The following is a 5928-nucleotide window of genomic DNA, read 5'->3' as shown; positions in this document are numbered from 1 at the left end:
TATTTCAGGTGTTACGTGCTTAGGAAACATTGTGACCTGTATCCTCAAATATACACAAGTAAAATATATTGTTATATATAAATATCCTTAGATGGGCCGTCACAGTTGCTTTTGGTGTGACGTTCTTTCGCCGATCAAAAGGCTTCATAACAGATACCCAACCACAGCCAACGCATTTCATTAGAAGTGGGGAAAAAAACTTCCATGTGATTCAGTTTAGGTTCCACGTTAAAACGATTGTATAGTTAGTAAAAATTATTCAGAAGTGCTCCATAGCAGCATCCCTAAGACTACATTAAGGTTTACTATACAGGTTAAACGCAAATAATTATTTCCTATTTTACTTAAGGCCATCGATATGACAAAAATAAATGGGGCCCATCTGGCATTCTAGCCAGGGACTTCGCACTCAAAACGAGAATCATACCCCGAGACCAACGGGCCGTTACGCTGCGCCAGCTCTCAGCACAATGATTAATGCTATCTACGAGGGACATCCCGAAAGTAAGTCGCATCATTTTTTTTTAAAGAGAAGATGGCACACCGGGTGAGACAAACAATCGCCATAATAATGCAAGCCCGTTGCTGGTTCAGCAACGGAAGGAGCGTCAGAGGAGGAGGAATGACGCATGCGTAGAGCGCTGAAGAAGAGAGAGTAGCAGCAGACCGGCTTGTCCGAGGTTATTCGAGTACAAATCACGACGCCAGACAAACGTGTGCTGACAACGTGGTCGCCAATGGAAGTACATGCTGTTATACGGTATGAAAGGACACGTGGGACTAGCATGTCCGTCATCCACACACGCCTACAGATTGTGTATGGTGAAGACGCCATGCCTCAGGCTGCAGGGCACCGAGTTTTACCAGAGTGGTTTGTTCACACTGATTGCATTCTACGACAAATGTCTCGATGTCAGTGGTGACTTCGTGAAAAAATGGTACAAGGTGTATAGTTCATAATGTCATGGTGTATTTGTTTTGGCAATAAAGTTTCCGTGTGAAACTAAATGACGAAACTTACTTTCGGAACGTCCCTCGTACATCTGAAACAAGTGCACAAAAAGCTACGCGAGAGGGGATTCGTGAGCTAAGCACGCAGGTTTTCTGTGTTGCCGCGAATTTTTCCCACACGCAGTTATAAATACGCCGGCCAGATTGCCATGGTTTTCTCTAGCGCATACTTCTCTTTTTATATATGTGTGTGTGTGGAGGGGAGAAATACTGCAAGTTGAGCAAGGTATCTCATTATGAGTGTGTTAGAAATACTATCGTCCAGTGTTGCGTAACACTCTGCATGCTTCTTGTGAAGTTATGTGACTTACGAAGTTTCCGGAGCAATGATTCAAGTGTCTTCGGCTGATGGTGCGACAGGGCGCCATAAGTGAGCCAGTCACTGATGAGGCCTGCCTCAGGCTGGTAAAAATGCGCCGTGAGAGATTTAGATTTCTTTTGTATGTCGTGAGTTAAAGAAAAGTTGAACGCTGAAGATAGAATGAATGCTGAAGGACTTGACTATTGACTCGCATAATGTCAGGCGTATCTTGGAGGAAGATGTATTGCTGCACTGTGCTCTGTGGAGGCAAGCCACGCACAACAAAGTGTCGATAATGACAGTCTGAATATACCTACAATATTGATATGTAAACACAGGAAGAAAAATAACATGCAAACCTACGCCTTATCAAGTATTGCGAAATAAAACGCAGTTTAAGCTTACATTTAAATTGTGAAGTCCGGAACACAAGCCTCGTGAATAAAATTCATGTTGTAGCGCCTGTATTGACAAACCTCGTTTTACCACATGAAGTACACGATTAACTTGTATTCACTGCTTAGGCATTTGCTATGATACCAAATGGTGCTTAAGTAGTTGCTGTCGCTGGCCGGACATTGGCGTAAAGCGTGTTGCGTCTTTAACCTCAACTCGTTGTTCTGCTCTTCTTGGATACAATTTCTCGCCAATGAACCGCGAAGGCACTTATTTTGCTTAATTGTGCTATCTCTATTCTAGCAGTTAATTGCACACTTACAATACACGGCCAAGGTGTAAGGCCACGCTAGGGCTGCCTTACAAAGCAAAGCAAATACCACAAAGAATTTCCGAAGTCCGGCCAATAAAACAACTGAACAGCATCTTGTTTCACGTAGTGTTGCGTAATGACATAACGCAATAAAATTTCTTTGCCACGTCGGATCATCGCCTCCAGAAGACCTCACCATTCTACGTGCGAACATCATAGCCTGTTAAAGATAGCAGCAACCACGTGGCAGGACGTTTGTATGGTCGACTATCAAAGAAAACGTACCCCCACCTATGGCGTAAATAACAGAAGCAATTGAAAACGTTTCAAGTAACATAGTCTCGCGTTGGCTATGACGAAAAAAAAAAGACTATGAAACTGAAAATTTGCTTTCCAACAGCGACTTCCAGCTATCACATTCCTTACGACTGTGCCCGACGGTCTCGCGGCCTGCACTGAACCCTCACGCTGTACCCCTGTTTCGAGACGCACGTCTAATGAAAGAGCATGCAAAGCTTGACCCACCCCCTTCTGTCGTACCTCAGGAAAAGCGATGATGCCGAGGTGCACGACAGTTCTCTCAGCGCTCTCTTCATGAGCGAGGCGGCTGGAGCAAAGCTTGCAGTTGACGCGTGTCGTCTTCTTGTTTGCTTGGCGCCCAGATTTCGGGCACGTACGAGTTCGCTCCGAGCGGGATAAAAAATGCGCATACCAGAGTGGTCCGTCTGTCGGCCCGTGCTTGGGGCGGGAATAAGAATCTTTACTCGACCGAATCGGGGGCCAAGGTTGGGCGCGAGAAAAAAAAAATTTTCTTGAAACGCGGTGACGTATTAAACACATTTCGCATGAAGTGTACTGCATGCGCGTCTGGGGGAAAAAAATTATGGGGCACTCGTTACATCGGCGGGAGGGTCACGTGTGGGGCGCGGCTGCCCGCTGAGCGATGATGCGGGAAGCTGCTTCGCATGCAAAGAGTTATCGAGTGTTTCGCGGCGTCACATTGAGTGCGGATGCCGTGTGCTAACCTGTTACAATAAATGTCGCTGCAAAAGAGTACCGTAACGCAGAACATCGGAATATTACTGCTGAAGAACAAGCCGGCTGTATTAACAATTGTTACAGGGAAAATGTTGCTTGGAGCGTAATTCTTCACTTTTCTTTTGCCCAACTCTCGTTCACATGTGCACACTGCCGAGCATCCTGACGAGCCTGCAATCTTCGCAGGAAAACAAGACTCGCTTCCGCCGTTAAGAATGCCTTGAACAGTGAGCCTCGAACCATTCCTCGTCAAACAGTGGCTATAACGGCTGTATCGTCACCCCTTGGCATGAAAGTATGGTTAAATACTGACCACAGTAAATATGTTCTGTTTCAGGGGACACCAAGGAGACAGCGAAACAGTGTTTTGTTTATTTTTGCAAAACATCGCACGGATTACTCACCGTTTCAACAGCTAACAGTATCTATTTAATTCTGTGCCCATAACACCAAGGGCCATATAATACACTGTCCATGTTAGCTGCATTTAGAGACATAAAGTGCGAACTGATGGATGAAAGAAACAGGAAGTTCATAACACAGAGACTGCATGGTACACATAAAGCCCTTCTTGGTTACATACTGTATCTTCGTCATCGTTCACTCGCGCCTTGTATCACAGATGCGATATCAACCTGCCCAAGTTTGCATCTTAGCTGCAATTTGCACCGTAACGAAAACTCGTCCTATCGTACTATGACTTTGTGTTAAGCCGCTTGTGAGACTCTATACATGTCTGTGAGACCACTTTCACACTCGCACGATAGCCTTTTATTGAGCAGTTTGAGAAATGATTGTATTGACAACGCGTGACCGAATCATTTTATAGACGTGCTCCTTTAAAACGCACTCAGAAAGTTCATGAAAGACTTCTTTCAATTCAACCTATAAATAAGCACACGTAGAGTGAAAGAAGCTCTCCAGTAGTTAGTTTCGTTCAGGTCTGGCTGAAGCTACGTAGTAACTCGCTATAGTACAAAAGAGCGGTTTGATTTGTTAGTCAAAATTTAGTGAGTCAGAATCATGAGTCAGAAGCCAGGATGCAAAGCTTTAGAAAATTTCAAGTGCGAAGAAAGAAATCCGGCTGTTTTCTTGCTTATTTTCCTGAATATATTAGACATTTGGAGAAAAAGTGAAATTTATAAAAAAATATAGCTTATATTTATGGTTCCAGTAATAAAAAATATTTATCCTGAAAACATGCGCTACTTGGGCAGAAAACGCGAAGACAATGCAATGAAAGCCTTGTTCTCTTCTACGAAAGATTGCTGATCCGATAACTGAGAAAAAGGTATTACATTGTTCGAGTCACTCTCGCTGGACGCACTCGCATTAGAATCTATCGCGCCTGGTTCGACATTCAAATTTGATTGTAGGTGGATGAGTTTCCCGACATGTCTACTTGTGAGCCTGTTGCCAAGCTTGATATAAACATTTCAAATAAGGACATGCTTCGTTCACAAGTAGCAGGTGGCAAAGGCATCTGCAGCAGCCCAGAAGGTACAGGCGGCAGCAATGGACTAATGCAAAGGCCTTGCCACAAGTTTGACAATTTCATGTGTTTTGCGGAATCCCAGACGTCAGTGCTGGACCAAACCCAGAGGGCGTTCTGTGTTCGGCTACGTTTGAAAGCTACGCTCCGTTTTCAAAACGGAGTTGAAAGCAAATAATGAAAATATTTGAAACCTGTGTCGCCGTTTTCTTGCCGTGGTCGTCGCTTCTACAACAGTATGATGCATAGCGGAGAATGACATGCGCTATAACTGCAAGTGGGAATCGAATGATCTTTTTTTTTCACTTTCCAGGCAGTGAAAGAAAAAGTTCCGTGTTTTTTTTCTCAATCTTCCCGGGTTTTTTCCTGGCCCTTACATCTCTAGCCAGAATCAGAGATGCGCCATTCACAGCGACATTTGTTGCATTTAGACCAACAGAACCTACAATCTGTTAATACCATCTGGCACTGCAACACAGTTGCAAAAGAACGAATGGACAAAACTTGCATACAGCGGAAGGCAAATTTCTTAGCCTGTCTTTACCTACTCAAGCTGGCTTATCTATTCTAGGAGAAAGGGGTGTGTGAGAGAGAAAAGGTAGTAGTGACCTGTGACGATAAAACCAGAAAGTGCAGGTGAGGGGGCAAAGAAATGCATGACTGTCTTACTTGCACCCTTTAGTCAAGGACTAGACTGAAAGATATGAAAATAAAAGCTCAGATAGAATAGGGGTGGGGGGGGAGGGGGCGCACAAATAACAACGGGACACAATAGCCCTCTAGCAAGATTGATTGATTGATTGATTGATTGATTGATTGATTGATTGATTGATTGATTGATTGATTGATTGATTGATTGATTGATTGATACGAGCTGTTAGGGCTGCCGTATCCGGACGTTTCAATTTATCTCACTCAATTTCAAGCAGGCACTCAATTTTTGGCACATAGATGCTTCTGACGCGGCTCGTTTATGAACGTGACCACCGCAGCCGGCAATCAAACCTCCGACCTCCCACTGAACTTCGCAAGGCCATGACCGCTCAGCCGTACAGGAATATAACACATTGTTACGGATCTCGGAGAAGGAGAGCTCTTGGAACAACGCTCAGAGCAAGGTTGAAGGAGAAAGAGCGAACAGTTCTGAGCCTAGGAGTCTCGTAACGGGCGAGGCTGTTCGCTGCCTCCCCTTCTCGAGGCATTTGGCGTATGTGGGCTAGGTGCGCTGCTCTTCTTCCTTGCCAGGTCGCGAGAAGGAACTGCGTCTCGGTCGTGTGGCCAAGGCCTCCTCTCCTCCTCGATCCTCCTCCCAGCCGAGAGGTTTTAAAAGCCATGTTCTTCAAGTGTGCCGTGTTTAGTTCCTATTTTCATATTTGG

Source organism: Dermacentor albipictus, chromosome 1 (genome assembly GCF_038994185.2).
Source record: "Dermacentor albipictus isolate Rhodes 1998 colony chromosome 1, USDA_Dalb.pri_finalv2, whole genome shotgun sequence".
NCBI classification, from domain to species: Eukaryota; Metazoa; Arthropoda; class Arachnida; order Ixodida; family Ixodidae; genus Dermacentor; species Dermacentor albipictus.
The sequence above is the reverse complement of the archived record's forward strand: the minus strand, read 5'-3'. Positions refer to the sequence as shown.